The sequence below is a fragment of the Amphiprion ocellaris genome, chromosome 12 (assembly GCF_022539595.1).
Source record: "Amphiprion ocellaris isolate individual 3 ecotype Okinawa chromosome 12, ASM2253959v1, whole genome shotgun sequence".
Taxonomy (NCBI): Eukaryota; Metazoa; Chordata; class Actinopteri; family Pomacentridae; genus Amphiprion; species Amphiprion ocellaris.
Genome location: NC_072777.1, coordinates 15,684,079 through 15,704,087, shown reverse-complemented (window position 1 = coordinate 15,704,087; position 20,009 = coordinate 15,684,079).

Genomic DNA, 20,009 nt, shown 5'->3' with positions numbered 1-20,009 from the left:
TGACTGCCGTTGGTAAAGTTGTAAATGTAAGGACGGATTAGGTTGTGGATGTAGGTTATGGATTGTGATGTGAAACGGTACCGTTTAAAAAGATAACTGTCCGGAAATGCCAAAACATCTATGCGTGGTCTGAAAACAATCTCCCGACGAATATTTAATTCTCAGCGCAGTAATGCTGCTCCTTCATCTACTGGATCGTTAATAAACGGACATGCCATTTTGGCAGACGGCAGAACTAGACTTCGCCAAAACTCGCCAGCTGCCTGAATGAATGAGGAAATGAAATGGCGTGTGACTGAAAGAGGGCGGAGACAGAGAGAAACTCGAGGTTTACTGAGAAAAACCTGATCCCGACCAGGTTAGAGTCAGAGAGTCTGTTACTACGGTAACTGACCGAGAGTTTAAGTTACCCCTCTTTGTGAAACAGGATAGAGTTACCCCTCTGTCTCGGGTTTGAGTTACCTCCCTTTGTGAAACGGAAAACTCTGAGTTTCCCTCATTTCAGGGCTAACAAACTCAGAATTTTCACTAAACCTGCTTCGTGAAATGGACCCCTGGAAGACAAGCTGCTAATAATATCAGAAGGACATTAAACCTTATAGCACATGCAAAAGCAAGCTCAGATACAAATTTACTTTTAAGTCTAGACGCACACAAAGCCTTCGATTGTGTAAAATGGCAGTATCTTTACTATGTTTTGACAGTGTTTGGATTCCACCCAAAATTTGTAAAATGGGTTAAACTTGTTTATAAAAATCTAAAATCAAAAATAAGAGTTAACGGATGCTGTTCCGACTTCTTTTTTTCTTTGAAGAGAGGAGTAAGACAAGGCGATTGTTTAAGCCCACTTTTATTTGCACTAAGTATTGAACCCTTAGCGGAATATATCAGACAAAATCAAAAAATTAAGGGAATTAGAGATGAAGGTGGTATGGAATCAAAAATCTCACTATTTGCGGATGATATTCTCATGTACATAAGCAATCCAGAAACTACTCTCCCTACTGTGAATACTGTTCTGAAAGAATATGGGGAAATATCAGGGTATTTGAATAATGAAACAAAGTCAGTCGCTATGGTTATTTCAGGAGAATGCTCGGTAAAAGTAAAAAATGAAATGAAATTCAAATGGACAGAAGAAGGGTTTCGATATTTGGGCATTATGATCACTAAGAACCTATCACATTTACAAAAGGCCAACTACGATAAAATAATGAATGAGATAAGTAATGATTTAACAAGATGGGGTTTACTTCCTTTGACATTAATGGCACGAATTGAGGTAATAAGAATGAACGTCTTACCAAGACTTTTATTTTTGTTTCAATCGCTTCCCATCCTGCTCCCAAACATTGTGTTTACAAAGATAGATAAAATTATTTCAAAATTTATCTGGAAAAATCAAAAGCCTAGAATACGATACAAGTTACTACAGAGTTCTAAAGAAAAAGGTGGATTAAACCTACCAGATATTAAAAAATACTATTGGGCAGCACAATTAAGAGTCCTAAAGATATGGATTGATAATGAACAGGAGACTGGATGGAGGGAGATGGAACAATACTCTTGTCCCAAGATTTTACTGGAATCGTTGCCATTTGTGACAAAGAAAATATTTAAAGATTTAAAAATTAAAAATGAATGGGTTAAAGGAACATTAAAGGTTTGGTCTACTGTAAAAAGAAAATTAAGAATGTCAAATTCAATTTGTAGAGCCACCAAAATAGATCAAAATCCAGATTTTAAACCATCAATGGAAGGAGGATTTACTAAATGGAAAGAAAAAGGTTTGATATATCTTGGACAACTTTTTGAGGGGGAACATATGAAATCTTTCGAACAATTAAAAAGAGAATTCAGTCTATCTGCACAAGATTTTTATAGATTTCTACAAATTAGAAACTATCTGTATAAACATGAATATTGGAATTATTTGTGTAAAAAACAAATTATCTGGAAGAATTATTAATGAAAAATATAAGGAATACAAAACATATTTCAAACATTTATAAAGCTTTACAAGCAGAATCTGAAGATAATAATATAGATATTAAAGAAAAGTGGGAAAGACAAAACGATATTAGTATAACACAGGAACAATGGGAAGAATCATTTAAAATGGGTCATATGATATTGAGCAGTGCTATATGGCGAGAGTTCGAATGGAAAACTAAAATGCAATATTTTATTGTTCCAACAGATAAATCAAAATATCATGGAAACTCTTATAAATGTTGGAGAGGATGTGATCAAAGGGGAAATTACGCACATATATTCTGGCACTGCCCCATAATAAAAGATTACTGGGAAAAGGTTCAAAGTAAAATTGAAAATATTTGTGATGAAAAATTATTATTAGATCTAAAACTATGTATGTTGGGTATTAAACCTCAACTGACAACATAAAATATCAAAATTATATTAATATAATGTACAATAGCAAAGAAAATGATAACCACCTCATGGCTTAAGCCACAACCCCCTTGTCCAGATCAGTGGTGGGAAAGAGTAATAAATGTGATGGAAATGGAAAGAGTGACGGCAAGACTAAGGTTTCAAACAAAAAAATTTGAATCTATATGGGCACCGGTCATAAGAGAAAATACATGTTGAAGTAGAACCTACCTAAAAATATTTGTTTCACCTATCCTATCATTTATTCAAGTATATATTTGTATGTTTTCCCTAAATACTAGCATGTTGTTTTTTTTTCTTTCCTTTTTTTTTTTGTTTTTTGCTTTGTTTTGTTTTGTTTTGTTTTTAATATATATATATAGAATTTTCATTTTTGGTATTTAAGCTGAAAACAACATCATTAGAAGTATAAAGTTTAAACATTATTTAGGGCACAAACGGGTGAAAAGAAAAAAAGAGGTAAAAAGAATAGAGAAATATATATAAAATAAAGTTGCCAAAATGTGAAGGTACATGTGGATGGACATGTGCGCATATGGGTGGGTGCGCACCTGAAGATCCACATGTATTTCTATACATGTCTGCAAATATATATAATTAGAAAAGGGTGAAGATGGGTATGTATATGTCGGTACGCCTATGTATGTGTTCGTGTGAGTATTTATATGTATATGTGTGTGTGTGTAGAAGGGCGCAGGGGTTGAGATGCATGTGAATATATAAATATGTCAATACATGTAAGAACTGTAACTGTATATTGCTTATATAGATATGTAAATGTACGGCACTTGAGAATATATGTCTGTAGGTGTAATATGAGGTGAAATATACATGGTTAATAAGATGTGTTTAAAAAAAGGGAAGAAGAAAAAAAAGAGAAAAGAAAAGGAAATGGCAACATAACGAAAATCAACAATAAATATATATAAACCTAAAGTAATACTTTAAAAAAAAAAAAACAACAGAACAGAAAAAAAACATTTCTTGATACAAAATTTACAATTCTTTTAAAATGTCTTTAAAGGTATCTGACAAATCAGGATCACTGACAGACATGGTACAGCGTACAATCTCACCCTAAGATGGAGAAAAAGAGTGGGTTCTAACCGTTTCCATCATTTTTTCCAGTCTCTCAATGTCCGCTGCTCTAACCCTCAATGTGTTTAGTTTTTCTACCGGTTGAAACCCTGTTCTCAATCGCTTGACTCAAGAGTTCTATGAGATGAGACACGGTTGTGTGCCTCTCCACTTCTGTCACGAGGGTTAGGGTAACAATGTCACTTTTTTATGCTAAGTTATAACACAGAAAAAAGTGAATTTACTAGAAGACAGGGCTTAAAGCTAATACCATTAGCAAGGCTAAGCAAGCAACAGTCATTCTTCAGCTAACAAGGCACAAAGCTAACATGGTTCTTGTTGAGCTGGTTACCAAAACTTATAGTAGTCCATCCATCCATCCATTATCTATACACCGCTTAATCCTCACTAGGGTCGCGGGGGGGGGCTGGAGCCTATCCCAGCTGACTCGGGCGAAGGCAGGGGACACCCTAGACAGGTCGCCAGTCTGTCGCAAGGCCACATACAAAGACGAACAAGCACTCACACATTCACACCTACGGGCAATTTAGAATAATCAGTTAACCTCAGCATATTTTTGGACTGTGGGAGGAAGCCGGAGTACCCGGAGAGAACCCACGCATGCACAGGGAGAACATGCAAACTCCATGCAGAAAGATCCCGGGAAAGCCGGGACGCGAACCAGGGACCTTCTTGCTGCAAGGCGAAAGTGCTAACCACTACGCCACTGTGCAGCCCAACTTATAGTAGTAGCATGGCTAAATCTTCAACTAACAAGGTAGGAAGGTAGAGTGCTTTTTATTCAACTAATATGAGCTAACAGAACTGGCCAAGAAATGTCAGCTAATGGGTCAGCTAATGGGACATAAAGCCACTAACATTAGTGGCGGTAAACCAACAGTTCAACATCAGCTAACATAGCTGTGTGTGTCAGTTCAGGGGCTGCATTTGAAGACTGAATGCATAACAGCTGCACGACGAAGGCTGTCCGAATTCAGGCTTTTGCAAATGCATTGAAATGTATCCTACCTTTCCTATTTTCAACTCAGTCGAATAGTTTAAATTTAAAACCCCAAGGGACCTGAAAAGCTATTAAAAAATATACATTACTAAAATAATCTAACAAGGACAGGAAGAGGTGGTAACACTAAGAGGAAGTCCTCTGTAACAATGCTCAGTTCCATATTTGCATCCCTCAAAGGGGCAGGCTTTGTGGATCACGTCATTTGAAGGATGCAGTCTCTGAACTTGGACACTGCCATAATATTTGTGGAGCGAGCTACCATCAAATTTCTGCATACGACTAATATTATTAACAGGGTTATGCCAACAACAGTCCAACTAACACATCGCACAGCACTTCTATTTAAATTTATTGGGAGAGAGCGATGACTACTTTCAGTGGTCACAGGACATGAAAACTACATTAACAGAAGTATCAGTCAATTCTGATAAAGCTAATAAATGTTTTCTCCCACAGGTTATATTTCTTTTACAAACAAGCAACAGAACATGTGCGTAAGTTAGTGCAACAACACAATTGGATAGATGTTTTCCTGTTTGGCCGTTAGAAAGCAGATGTGACAGCCACAGCTTAAGGCTGTGGGCTGTGGCAGTGCTCTGTCCTCCTCCGGCCCTGCTCTCTCTCTCTTCTAGGTGTGTGTGGTGTGAAGCTGGCGGCAGGTGTGGCGTGTTGCAATCAGCAGATGAGGTGCAGGTGGGAGCCGCCTGATTGGCCTTTCTGGCGTCTCCATGAAAGCAGACTTCACCTGTCGTTCGAAGCTGGACTGTCGTCTAATCTCCAGTCAGTACTGGGAGTAGAACTGTCTTTGCCATCTGCCTAGAGCCATCAGTAACCCTGTTTTCTGTGTCTAGAGCGCTGACTCCTGCCTGCTGTGCTGCCTAGGGTTCCTTCGTCTGCCGGTTCTCCGTTCCGCCAAGGATTCTGTTTCCCCCAGAAGAGATCCACCTATCGCCAGCTTCACCCTGGGAACAACAGCCCTCACCTAGGACGATTACACCTCACAGGACACCTACCTCCACCCAACTCACAGACGCCAACTTATCAACCCCGCGTTGCACATCTGGAGTGAGAGTGCTGGATGAAGCCGGGCCTGAAAAGACTGTTTCCCTGCCTCGTCAGCTAAGTCTTCAAGCCCTAGTATCACCAGACTATTTGTGGTGCAATAGTTTAATACATCGAATTCTACAATTAGCGTTCCATGTTAGACTTCTGTTTTGTGTTTTATGCTTAGCAGAAAATAGTCATTAGTCTGGGGTTTTAGTTCAGGGGATACTGTAGTCTAGGCTTTGTTTTTCATATTTTGAGTTGTTATCCTGCCTTGGTGTTACCATACGTGGGTTAACTGTAGTTTTAATATGCGTGTAGTTATTCCTCCGTACCTTTAGTGGGTTTCTTGCTCCGTTGCCTTTGATAGTCAGTTCGTTTTTCCGTTTCCGGGGCATGAGTTCCGGTTCATGGTTGTTGTTTAATTTTGTTATAAATAAAGCATTATTAAAACATTTAATCTGTCTGCTTTTTCATTTCCTGCTTCTGAGCCTTTTGCACCTGCCATAACAGCAGATGACTGACCCTTTCGGGGGAAGGGGCAGGACAAGTGTTAACAATATTCTCAGGAATTTCTATACAGGATTCTTTATGTGATAAGTCCCTTATAACATCTGTAATGAAGCCTATAGCAATGCAGGGACTCTCCTGGCAATGAAATGTTAGCTAGCAGGGCTTGAAGCTAACATAATCAACACTTACAATCTGATTCAAACAACCACAACATAATAGGTAACAAAACTTTACAGGGATTTTGGCATTCTGAGGAAGGGCCTTCCCTAAACATTGGCGTTATGAACAACATACATTATTACATAACAGTCACGTTGCAGACTTCTTTGATTTTCCTGGTGTTCTGCAGAGACCTGGCAGACGAGCATTTACAACACCTCAGTCAGCTTTACAGCTCACATGCTTCATTCTGTGCTTATACATATGTTTTCATTTGAACAATAAATGTGTGTCAAGCTCATACGTCCACACATCTTGCTTTGTGTGTGTGTAAAATTGCATGCATATATCCACACATCTTGCCGCCTGTGTAAGATTGCCTGTTCATGCACACCTTTTACAATAGAAGTGAAACTGTCACTTGAGAGCAACCAAACACCACATCACATTTATTAAATTTTCCCTGAGTCTGCGCTTGCTTATAAAATTACTCCTGGCCCTGTACAGCCTGTAGGTAACCAACTGTAGAGCTACAAAATGTGAAACATGGCACCTGACAAATATCTGCTTTCAGACATATATTTATTTGCTGCCTTTTTCCAGTCGAGATGCAGAACGTGTAGGTGGAGGAGTGAGTTTAGAAAGTGAAGTTTCAGCTCCTGCAGCAGTCAAACCCTATTGCAGAGTTGTTGAGTAAAACACTGAATTTCAACTCACTCCAAGAGTGAGAGTTTAGAAATGAATTAACTGTGGAGGAGATAGTATAATTAGGTAAATAAATGTCGAGAAAGCAGGTCAAGAACTTGCTTCTCTTAAAGCGATCAAAATTATTATAATTTTTCACCTCCTTTTCACCTTCCACCCCTGTAAGGCAGATGGAGCTAGAGCCACGCAATGCTAAGTTTAATTCACCATATAGCATAAAAACACGTTCATACTATACCTCTTCCTACCATTGCTGACTGCTTGCTCATAGGGAATCCAAAGGAAATTTTGAATTGTTGGGTTCTTTGTTTAAAATTTGCATGGTCTTTGCCTTACTATGTTTAGTGCTATGAGATGACATGTTAACTGGTGCTACATAAATAAAACTGAATTGAATACCAACCACAGTGACGAAGGGAGCTTTGCTGCACACCCAATTTTTGTGATTCACCTGAGATTGGAAAGTGCATCTGTGATTTAGAACCCCATAATAATGCAAAAAATAAACAAAACACTAAATCTACACTAATAGCAGCTTATCAAACTGACCAAATACATAGCCTAGAATATTTATGATTTCTTCAAAATTAATTCAATCCATGTGTTATGACAATCTAAGTACTATGTAACTAATGATTTAACAGTAGATTATAAATTACTCTGACAGCTCACCAGTTTGTCCTTAGATCCTTATCAATCCTGTCTCCATGTTGAAGATTATTTATAATTAGAAATAATTACTCTGCCAAGGAACGGCAGAGTTTTTTGACCATCAGTGTACTTTTGTCTGTCTCTCTGATAGGAACATTACTCAAAGATGGACTAACGGATTTGGATGAACATTTCAGGGAAGGTCAGAAATGACACAAGGACCAAGTGATTAGATTTTGGTAGTGATGTGGCTTAAAGTCTGGATCCAAGGATTTGTTAAGGATTTCTGTGTCATTGCACTTGGTGCAATAAATAGCTACACTACGCAATCTTCAATCAATGTCAGAATTGTTACTTTTTAACTTCCCAGTTTCATGAAAAAAAAACACTATCGTTCTGAAGTTTGGGGTCACCCAAGCAATTTTATGGTTTCCATGAAAACTCACACTTTTATTCATGTGCTAACATAATTGCACAATAGCTTTATAATCATCAGTTAGTCTTTCAACACCATTAGCTAACACAATGTACCATTAGAACACAGGAGTGATGGTTGATGGAAATGTTCCTCTGTACCCCTGTGCAGATATTCCATTAACAATCAGCAATTTCCAGCTAGAATAGTCATTTACCACTTGAACAATGTCTAGACTGTATTTCTGATTAATTTAATGTTATCTTCATTGAAAAAATTGCTTTTCTTTCAAAAATAAGGACATTTCTAAGTGACCCCAAACTTTTGAACAGTAGTGTACATTGTGGTCATCTGTGATCTTTGAAGGTACTGAATATATTAGATGTCTCCCCTTCATGCTTTATACTTAGCGTATGGTATGTGTGTGTTATCCGTCCTCTCAGCTAATTCCTGGCTTTAAAGCCATTCCGTGTATGCCCAATATGTTAAATGATTCCCTTAACAACACAATCCGAAGAAAACGGCCGCCACGCATAATTCGTCATCACTGATTGGATTACAATTTTTATGACACATTTAAAGATTTTGAAACATTAAAGCCGCTAAAATTTCATTCTGACAATTTATATGTGTCACTTCTGTCCTCTTTTCGGTACTGATACTTCGTAATTTTTACACTTAAAATTTTTCATTTCATTGGTTTATGGTCCTCACAGGATTCAACATATCCCACTGCATTTAAACTGGATTTCTGCCATGGAGCTTCTTAGCAATTGAATTGCAGCGTAAACAGAGACATCCAACAGCCCGAAACTTTTCCCTCCTGAGACTTTTCATTTCAACAGTGATCAATGAGACGTAACCAGCAAACTGTCGACACATTCAGTCAAACCGTCCCTCTAGGTGAGAACAGATATGTATGGATAAAGAAAGAGAATAAGGCAGGAGGAGCAGGACAACGCTTTCTATGTGTGCCTTCTACATGCTGTAGTAATGGGCTAACATTGATGGATGCAAATGTTTGCTCTAATCAACATGGGTATCAATTACAGCTCACTTACAGCTTAATCTCTGTTCATTCTATGCATCACTGTTGATTTTGGAAATGTTGGAGTTAAAGATTTTATGCATATTTTTGGCTCAGAGTTTGGGGAACTGATGTCCCTGGTAAGCAATAAACAGAGGAAAGCAAATGCAAGAGAGATAGAGAGAGAGTGGAGATAGCAAAATAAAACCAGATTCAGTGCTCCTGCTGAAATTATTAGCGGAGTGCACCTGTTCACCAGCTACAGCAGGTGCCTCTAGCAGACAAGGCCAGACTGAGTATAAATGTGTGGATATGTGTGTGCACTAGTCCAGCCACTACAACCGTCTGCTACCAAACACACTCATTTGTCAAGACAAACGAGTGACACAGAAAGGAAGGTGGATGGGGTGGCAAACCTCCAGCTACAGCCAGAAAAAGAAGAAGGAAAAAAAACAACACAGTGTACTTTATTACCTAGAAGTGGGAAAATGAGTTTTGTCAACAAATGGCCCATCAATTTCCCCTCACATCAATGGACTCATGGCACTTGATTTATCTTCCCTGTATTGGAAGCAATGGAGTGAAAAAGGAAGGGAGGGCGTTAAAGGTGGGGAGGATGGACTCCTGCTGCCTTTAAGTCTTTTGGGAATACCCACAAAAAGAACTCAGATGATTCAATGAATGCACGATCCATAAGAGTGAACTTCTCATCAGGAAATATTTAGTCATGAACTCTTAGCCATTTCATACAAGTCAAGCAGTAAGCACAAGCTGTGCCTCAAGATGGCAAATACACACCTTTGGTGCTGCTGAATAACAATATACAAAGAACAATTCATATACATGTAACAATATATCAGTGACTAGATTTGATATAATATACTCACACACACACACACACACACACACACACACACACACACACACACACACACACACACACACACACACACACACACACACACACAATTTACCAATGGCTACATGAACTGTTTGTTCCCACTGAATACAGCATTCCATCCATTGGTGCATAAAACAGACTTTTTTTTTTTTTTTTTTAACATCTCTTTGGTCAGATTTTGGATTTAAAACAACATAAGCTTGAGAAACAGTTTGGGTTCATGGTTAAATAAAAAGCAGACGATTGTTCTGAAACAGGAAACAATTAAAGTCCAATGCTTTGACCCATCTATCCACCCTTACCTCTTCCGAGATACAGACTTTGTGGCTTGCTCCTTTGTGCCCTTCATACTTTCTATGACCACTAGGAGTTGTTGTGACATTGAACTATAGCTATGAGTTAAGCTGCTTGCCCAGCTTATTTTAGGACAGCCTCATCTTCACTTGTATAAAGAACTTCTTGGCAGTTGTCACTGAGATTGGTTGCTGGAGGGTTGGGCGTAGTGAGCCTGTTCCTACTTGGAGCTATTTCCAACAGTCAAATTCTAAAGAAATCATTCGTAAAGCAAAATTTTGACTCTGCTTTCTTAACAAATCTCACGTGTGCTAGTTTATAAAGAGTATACTGCAGATGCCAACCATATATAACTAATATACAACATTAGTACATGCTCTTCTATCTCTTAATGCATTGGTCTGTGAATCTAGTGTTATTCTGTTAGCCTAGTCAGCTGTAACTGAGTTGCTTAATTCGCTGGTGAACAGCTCAAATTGTGCAATTGTCTCATAACAATCTTTTATTAACCTTTTTTTTTTTTTTTTGCAAATTCTGCTATAAGCAATTTTCAAGGACAGGATCGAACTCCAGCCACTATAAAGTAGTTGAAGTAGACCTCAAATGATTGCAGAAGACCAGAAGCAGAGACCTATCAGTGGTAAGTAATGTTTTACACAGTATTATGCAAGAACGGCAACTGATAAGCTGAATTGGATTTAGAATAGCTAAAGCATAAATTATACAAGTGGTTCGGTGGTTAGCACTTTGGCCTTGCAGCTAGAAGATCCCCGGCTTGTGTCTCCGTCTTCCCAGGATCTTTCTGCATGGAGTTTGCATTTTCTCCATGTGCATGTGTGGGTTTTCTCCAGATATTCCGGCTTCCTCCCACAGTCCAAAAACATGCTGAGGTTAATTGGTGACTCTAAATTGTCCATAGGTGTGAATACGAGTATGTATATGTGACCTGTCCATGGTGTCCCCTACCTTCGCCCTAAGTCAGCTAGGATAGACACCAGCTCCCCCCGCAACAAAATTGAGGACTAAGCAGTATAGATAATGGATAGATGGATGGATGGATACATTATACAAAACCCAAGTTTGCTGTAAACCATTTCCCTACTATTTTTCCACAAACAAAAGTGGTCATATCCACCTGTAACCAGTGCACGACTTGCAAGAAGTCACTAAATCCCAAAGCTTCCAGTTCCACCTATTTTGTAAATGTGCAAAATTAAATCACTTTGACCAGGAACCAAGAGGGAACACTTCAGCAGAGGTCTGTGTGCGTCTGCATATTGTGTTCTAAAGACAACTAAATTCCTCTTCTTCTGATTTCATTATGCACTTCTGTTTACTATATGTCCAATGGGGTATACAGGTGTTTTGGTTTGTTTTTTTTTTTTCTTTTTTTGTTTTTGCTATGAAGCATCTTTGAACATTCTGTTTCTAGTGTTTTTGTCTTTTACTTTGGATAACAGCTGTGTATGTTTGCTAAAGTATCTTGATGTATAATAGCCAAGATTTCCAGTTGGCAGCCCTCACAAAGTTTGGAAGAACAGGCATGTTTATAAAATGCAGTAAAGTTGGTGGTGGGGAGAAATCTGAGGAATGAGAAATAGGCAATGAAAGAGAACATGAGGGAGAAGCCAATTATGGTGAGTTTTAGTTAAATGAGAGTTTCTGGGCCAGAACTGATGCTCATTTGTTTTTAAGACTAATTTATAGTTGGAGGGGGCTGAGGGTGGAAATATATTGTGTTGATGCTCATTTGTTCTCCTCACTTCCTCTGACTCTGTAGCTCAACTGTGTTCTGCTCACAGATCAATACTTTGTCTTACCTTTCCTATTTTATTTGCATTTCCAGCCTGACTCTCACCATATGTGACGCATGCTTTTATAAATAAATACATGTTTTCTTCTTGTGTGACAAACTGTACAGCAGCTCTATTTCTTTTACAGTTTGTGCAAATGGCATTTTATTTTCAGCAGAAACCACCATCCAAGCTGAATTGTCTATTCACTGGAACCAGTTTAAGCCACAGGATGCATGACGGGAACTTATGGTTGTTATTATTGTTGCTTTGGCAGTGGTGGCGGCAGATTGTTTGTTAGTACAGTTTGCAGTACTTGAACTTTATTTGAACCTTGCCGTGTTAATATACTTTGCACTTCTGCTCTGTTGCAATTCAGACTACCCAACAAATAATTAGTTTCAGTTTAAGGTTAAGATTTGATCTTTGCAGAAATATTCAGAAGCCACACAATGTACCTCATAAAATGTGCAAAATTAGCTCCACATTCGCCAGCAACAATAAACTGATGTACACATGTAGACATCAGTTATTTTTTATCCATTTTTATTATATGAATTAGTCTGAAATGGCCATTTCTGCACATTGGCAAATAAAGCTGGAGTTGTACACATTTACATATAAAGCAGCGACAGTTATACTCAAGCACTTGAATTAAGACAATGCTAATAAGAAAAGCACTCAGAGAGTGTAGTACTCTGCTAAGGCTACTTAGTCGTATCATTTCCGATGCATGAAATCTTGAAAACATTTGTGGAAGAAATCATGGCACCATAGAATGTGGCCATTTAATATAAATTTACCCACAAACAAAATGACCTTGCTCTGAGCGCAGGCGTGTGTTATGCGTGTGTATGTTATGTACAGATACCGAATCATGTGATCTAAATATGTAGCAGGTGGCTGGAATTGATGGGACTCAGAAACACCCCCACAATTTAATCAATTGTTCCTTGTATCACTTCCAACGGATAAGTCCTGACAAGTCCGAAGTGGTCGATTTGTAGTAGGATCACAATCACGTGATCGTCAGCAGGCAGCTGACGTAGTGTTCATTTGTTGTCATAGTTGCAGTGCCGCTATCTCGCAATGATACAGAAATCTTTAACAAATCCGAGGATCCAGACTATAAGCTGCATCACTGCCAAAGTCTAATCAGTTGGTCCTTGTGTCATTTCTGACCTTCCCTGGAAATTTCATCCAAATCTGTTTGTCGGTTTTTGAGTAATGTTGCTAACAGACACACAAACGGACAGACAGATAGACAAAAAGACAGACAAACATATGCCAATCATCACATAACTCCACCGTTCCTTGGTGGAGTAATTAAGGGTCAGTTAATACTATTTGTGTTTGCATGTCTGTAAACTTTGTGATTCGTGTGATCTGCTCAAGTCCACGAGAATCCATATAGACCGCTCTGTAGATGTCAGCATGTTGCTCAAAATTTGTGGCCTCTTGGACTGTATGCACTGAAAGCACCATTAACTGTGCATGTGCCAGGAAAACAAATAGTGCTAAAAACAAATGCTATGAGTACAGGTGCAAAGTGTAAGAGGAGATTCTCCACCATCCACATCTTTAATACCCATCATCAAAAGAGTTGTAATTGAAGTCACCACTGCCCAACTTCATGCTTTCCATGATGGGTCCCAAACACAATGGAAAGTTCTAAACCGGCCAGAGATCCTGTACTATTTCTGCTCACTGTGCTCAGCATACCTCTGGAATACTCAATGCCACTGTAACACAGCTGTTGATGAAATTTTACTGTTAGTCCTTCGAAGTTTGCCATAGTGGGGTGTTTATTGGTATTCCGGTATACGGTGTGTGCTTACCAGCACAGAGCGTGAGTCGACCCAGAACATTTATTGAGTAAAGCATTTTGTAGTTGGTCAGACAGTTGGAAGGGGACAGTATGTAAATACAGAAAGAATAGTGGTCCATTTGCATATAGTTGCTAATCAATGACAAATCATGATGGAGTCAATGAGTCTGGTAGTCAACAATAGGTAAGCGATGAGGAGTCAGGCAGACAGTTGCAAACAACAAAAGGGAAGAGAATTATGAAAAACGGTGGGTAATGGAATGAATGAGTGACACTAGAAGGTATCTGTAGCAAAAGATGTGATATTTTCTTCATCACAGCCCAACTGGAGACTATCTGCCATTTCCTTAAAAAAACTACAAAGTCACAGAGTTTTAGAGACATCCATAAGGAGCCCCATGTCTTTTTTTGGAATGTCTATTCAATGGTAGTAGGAATGGAACCACATGCGTGTCTACCTTTAGTGTTCGCATTGGTCAGTGCATGGTGGATGCAGAAATCATGAGCTGACCTTAATCCTATCAGCATCAGGTAAATCTTTGTATTTTGTACTTGAGTTTAAAGTCTGTTTCTATGTCAACATTCCTGCTCTGGCAACCCAAGACATGTTTTTTTGTTGATTAGCAACTGCTGGTTTGCCAGAGCTGACTAGAAATGCAGCCATAGTCTCTGAGATGGAGTAGGCTAAGGCAACTAGGACATCGACAGTAAACCTAAGAAACACCCAAGAAAGGTTTCTGATGCTCCAGATTAAATAAAAGATCTTCCATGTCTCAGTAGAAGGCAAATAGACTTGAATTTTTTTTTGTTTATGGAGACATTCAACTGTCATCAAAGAGGCTGTCTCAGTTCTAACTTGAGTAGTAGAGAGCCTGTGGTATATTCTTACCCCTAAATCAAAGGATTGCACCATAAGAACCTAATATGTGATGTCATAGGCTTCCTTCTCTGTCAGCAAAGAAGTCCAGTTCCCTTCTAGTTGAGTGGTAGTGTCTCAAATAGTGGAGCACAGCGTTAGTGGTTGAATCTCTGGTCTCTCCACATAATGCTCAAGGACACTGAACCTCAAATTGCTTTTGATGGCAGCTAGGTGTGTGAGCATGTGTGAATGAAGAACACAATGGGTTAAAAGGTGCTATATAAGTGGGAACCTTTGACCTTTTCTGCTGAACCCAAAAAAGAAAATGATTCATGGAGAGGTGTATAATTACTCTCACTGTCATAAGGAGGAAAAAAAAGTTCTGTATCGCAGGTTAAAGGTATATTTTTGAAGATTAACCGCAAGTAAATTTCACAGTGGAGTATTTCTCTTCTCAAACATCACTATTTTTGCTTGTATACAAAGTATGGATACTTCTTCCACAAGGCAAGAAAAGCAGTGACTTACACGATTTTTAACCCAAGTGATCAACTGTGTTTCTTGTCACTGTGCTGCAGTGATGTATAGAAACAACCAAAATGTGACCCAAATTGTAAGAAATCTGAATTTCACTTTATTAATAATGTGAATATTTTTTTGAAGAATGCATGCATGTAAATAGAAATGATCTCCTTTAATAGTTGAATAAAAAGGGTGAATATGTAAGTAATAAAGGTGTATATAACATAAGTAGTGTGAATGTCAGTACCATGCTGATCAAAATAATCACATTTTGCAGTCAGCATTATTGTCATTATGCATGCTTTCTTGAATGCCTGCTTGCTCCTCAAATAGATTACCTACTGAATTATCCCTCTTCCCAGACTCACTTGAAAATGTATGAGAGCGTTATTTATTTGGCTTCACATAAATATTTTAGCCTGGTTAGTCACTGAGGCATAGCTCTGACTATAAATCAAACGTTGTGTTAGTGTATTTGCACTGCATGTATGTATTGCAGTTATGTTTGTGTGTGTGTTTATGAGCAGGCTTTTAAAGCAGAATATTAAAACTTTAAAGTTGACAGAATGACAGAGTGTACTGCGCAGGGTGTTGTGGATAATTGAAATGCCAAAACCTCAAGATGGCCACTTCATTTTAACATGAATTTACAACTTCCATCACAAGCCATTACTGTTGAAAATATTTTATGAGGAAGCTGTGAGGGAATTCATTTATCAGGGTGAATATTTACCTTAACCAGTCTCACTGCCTTTACTCAGAAACTGTAGAAAACAGTAGAGATGGAGAGTTGGTAATAATGTCACCTGTTTTAACTCTGTTTCAACAAATGCTTTCCCTGAAGGTTCCAAATGTCTGTGAGGAGTGTCAAGGCCTCATTAGGTTAAAAATGTAACAGTAACCTTAAAGTAATGACCAATACATGAATAAGATATATCCTTCCACTGGAGGATTCCTAACTTCACTCCATTCTCTAATTTTTGATACACTAGATATTTGAAAGGCACTCAAATATTACATTGATATGTAATTCCAAACCATAAGACACCCAGATAATTAATATTCTCCTTCAATCAGACTGACCTTATTGGCAGTAATGTTGTGATTTCATAATCTTAAATGATAATTCTGGTTTGTTTCAATCTGATGTGTTTCCCATTTGCGTGTGACTCTCATGGATCTATGGGTCATGCTAACTTTGCACTCTCCAGCTTACATTTTGGGAAATTGGAAGTTGCACAAAACTGTTTTGATTAAGATGACTGGTGGAATCTCCTTGCAGCTTTCAGAATAATCAGATATTTACATGAATTATTTAAAATTTTTGGTTGTGAGTCTGACTGAAAGTGAACACAAATTAGCCATCCAGAACTCAATTAAAGCATAAGTCTGCAGTATTTTATTTATTTATTACTTTGCCAAAGAACGCAGCAGAGTTGTATGACGATTGGCATACGTTTGTCCCTCTGTTAATCTGTGAATCTGTCTGTTTGCAGCATAACTCAAAAACGGACTAATGGATTTGGATGAAATTTTCAGGGAGGGTCAGAAATGACACAAGAGGGAAGTGATTCAATTTTGGCAGTGATGCAACTTATAGTCTGGATCCATTGATTTGTTAAAGATTTCTGTATCATTGCGAGATAGCGGCACGACAGCACTGTAACTATGACTACAACTGAACACTACGTCAGCTGCCTGTTGACGATCACGATTGCAACCCTACTACAAATCCACCACTGCGGACTTATCGGGACTTATCCGTCGGAAATCATATGGATGAGCAGTACTGCACTTTCTGAGTGCTTTCCTTGTTTATTTTTTGCATCATTGGGGAAAAAAATTCCACACTAACATTGCAGCTTCTATGATAAAATTCAGTAAGAGCCACATACCTCTTACAAATCGTCTGTGGTTTTAATGAGTTCAGTTTTAATGAGGCTAAAGTACAGGCAGGCTTTACCTGCTGAGCATCGATTATAAAATTATATTCATCTCTTTTTTTATTAAATCCCAAGTCAAGATACATTTGTCTTGAAGTGGTCTTTGCAGGGAGTTAGCCATTGTAATGATAAAGTTCTCATCTCTACACATGAGACTGCACCACCCAAAAGGTTTCCCCTGGTCACTATTTTGCAAAGACACAGCTGCTGCATCCTGGGATTAGCTTTGCTCAATACAACTGGGATACAAGAATACAAGAAACACAAACAAGCCACATTTTATTTCCTCCCACTGCGGAGTGATAGTGAGGTACAGCCCGGACAATTTGTACTACACAATGGGTTGGCTAAGTCAGTGGTTCCCAACCTGGGGTCTGAGCCCCTCCAGGGGTGGCGCCAGAGATCTGAGGGGGGTGCACGAAGCTTTGTCTGCTCTGAGGCTGTGAAGTTATAAAAAATTGACTTTTACATTCTGGATAAAATCAGAGTAACAGACTCGCTGTGTCATCACAAGTCTACCTATAAAACACTTTTGAAACACATTTATTTGGTCTTTCTTCAAAAATCCTTTGCTGCTTCGATGACCACACCTCCTTGACCTTTCAACTTCTCTCCACACTTTCTTCAGGTTGGCTCGCTAGTTCATCCCGATTCATTAGTTTGTGTGCAGTTGGAAAATTACTGACAGAAACGATGTCTGAAAAACGCAAAACGGGTGAAGATTCATCAGTACCTAAAAACTCAGAGAGTTACCTTAAATTTGGTTTTATTAAAGAACAAGACAGAATTATGTTATTTGTGGTGAAATGTTCGCAAATGACACCATGAAGCCTGAAGCCAGCGAATTACGGCGACGTCAGGAAACAAAACGCAGTTAGGTAAAGTCGGAAAGATATTCACAAATTCGGACTTCGGCATCAATAACTCATTAAATCTACGTTGTCGAAACATAAACGATGCCTCTTTTCCATCGTTGTAAGGTAGACAATATGCTACAAGCCCAGTTTAATCAAAAGCAGCTGTCTTTCAAGCTGCAGAAATAACATTGGTATCTATGAGCAGCCGGATGTGCGATGAGTGAACAGGGACCATCTGCAAAATGCAAAACCGCTGCAAACAGCGAAGAGACACAAATATTCAACATATTTACTGCAGCCAGCAACTGATTCCTGCTGGTCATACTACAACTCTTGGTTTGATATTAGATATTTTTTCTCATAATTTTAAGGATTTCTTTAGTAAAAAAAAAAAATAAAAAAATCAATAACTTAACTCTTATGCATTGTAGTGTCAACAAATTTCTGCAGCCATAAACTCTCCTCCTGGTCATAGTAGAACTCTTGGTTTGATATAAAAAAAACGTTTTCACAATTTTAGGGAATCTTCTATTAGTAATACAATTCAATATCTTCCCTCTTATGTTTTGTGGTGTACTTATGGGGTGGTTTTGGCGGCGGGGGGGGGGGGGGGTGTCAAGCTGGGGCAGCTTATAGGGGGCCTCCAAGCCAAACAGGTTGGAAACCACTTGGCTAAGTGATGCTACTTTCTGACTGACCTAATCACCCTACATCCATGTATCCATGTATAATAATTAATTTGTGTGTGGATAAATTAATTTTTAGTTTATGACAGCATAACTACTTTGTGTCTGCAATTTTTTTGAATTGCAAGAATGAGATGATGTTTTCACTGACTGCTGCATGATTAAAAGTAGACTCAAGTTGTGGTCATTTACTCTGCAAACTAATACACAAGGTCTTTGGTCTGATGAGACAAAAAAAAAAAGAATTTTTGACCATGAGACTGGACACAGTGTTTGGCAGATACCAAACACTGCATACCATCGCAAACACAGCATCCCTACAATGAAGCATGGTAGTGGCAGCATCGTGATGTTGTGATGCTTCTCAGCAGAAGCCCCCCTGAAGGCTTATGAAAGTAAAATGAAAGCAGCAAATGATTGGAAAATCCCGGAAGACAAGCTGATACAGTCAGCAAGAGAACTGAGACTTGGGAAAAGATTTCTTTCCCAGCAAGACAATGAGAGGACAAGACAGAGCTACTCAGAAATACCTTCAAAACTACATGGGTGATGTTCTGGAGCATAAAAATCAAACCCAGATCTCAATCCAACTGAGAATTTGTGGCTGTTCAGTCCTGATCTCTGTGCAACCCGAGAGTTCCACAACAAAGACTGGTGTGTAATTGCAGTGCCCAGATGTGCGAGGCTGATTAAGACCTTCATATACAGGCTCAATGCTGTGATTGTGGCCAAAGGTGCATCTACTAAATACTGACTTGAAGAGGGTGAACACTTATCCAGTCACTTATTTATCTTCTGTTTATTTTAATTAATTACTTATTTTCTGCGTACATGAAAATTTTCAAGGAGCGAGTACTTTTTACAAGCACTGTATCTCTGTCTATCACTATCACACATATGACTGAAATACACCCACAAATAATAGAGTCTTTAATCCTGCTGAAAGTGAAAATTAAGTCTAATTTTAAAGGCATGAACACACATCCCATCTGTCCTTGTTAAGAAAGGGAAGCAAAAAGGAAAAGATATACTGGAATAAACAATTGACATCCTACAATAAAAGGAGGGACAACAAAAATGAAACGAAGCAAAAACAAAAACAAAAAAACAACAACTAAACAACAACATATAAACTGAAAAGTAATGTGAGGAAAACAGAAAGCAGAGTCACACATTTACATTCCTCATGTTCACTACCATTCCAACACAATTTATTTCATTTTTCCAGGAAAGGCAGCAGACTTGCTCTTATCAGCTACATGACTTATACCATCTCCACAGTGCACTGCATGAAAA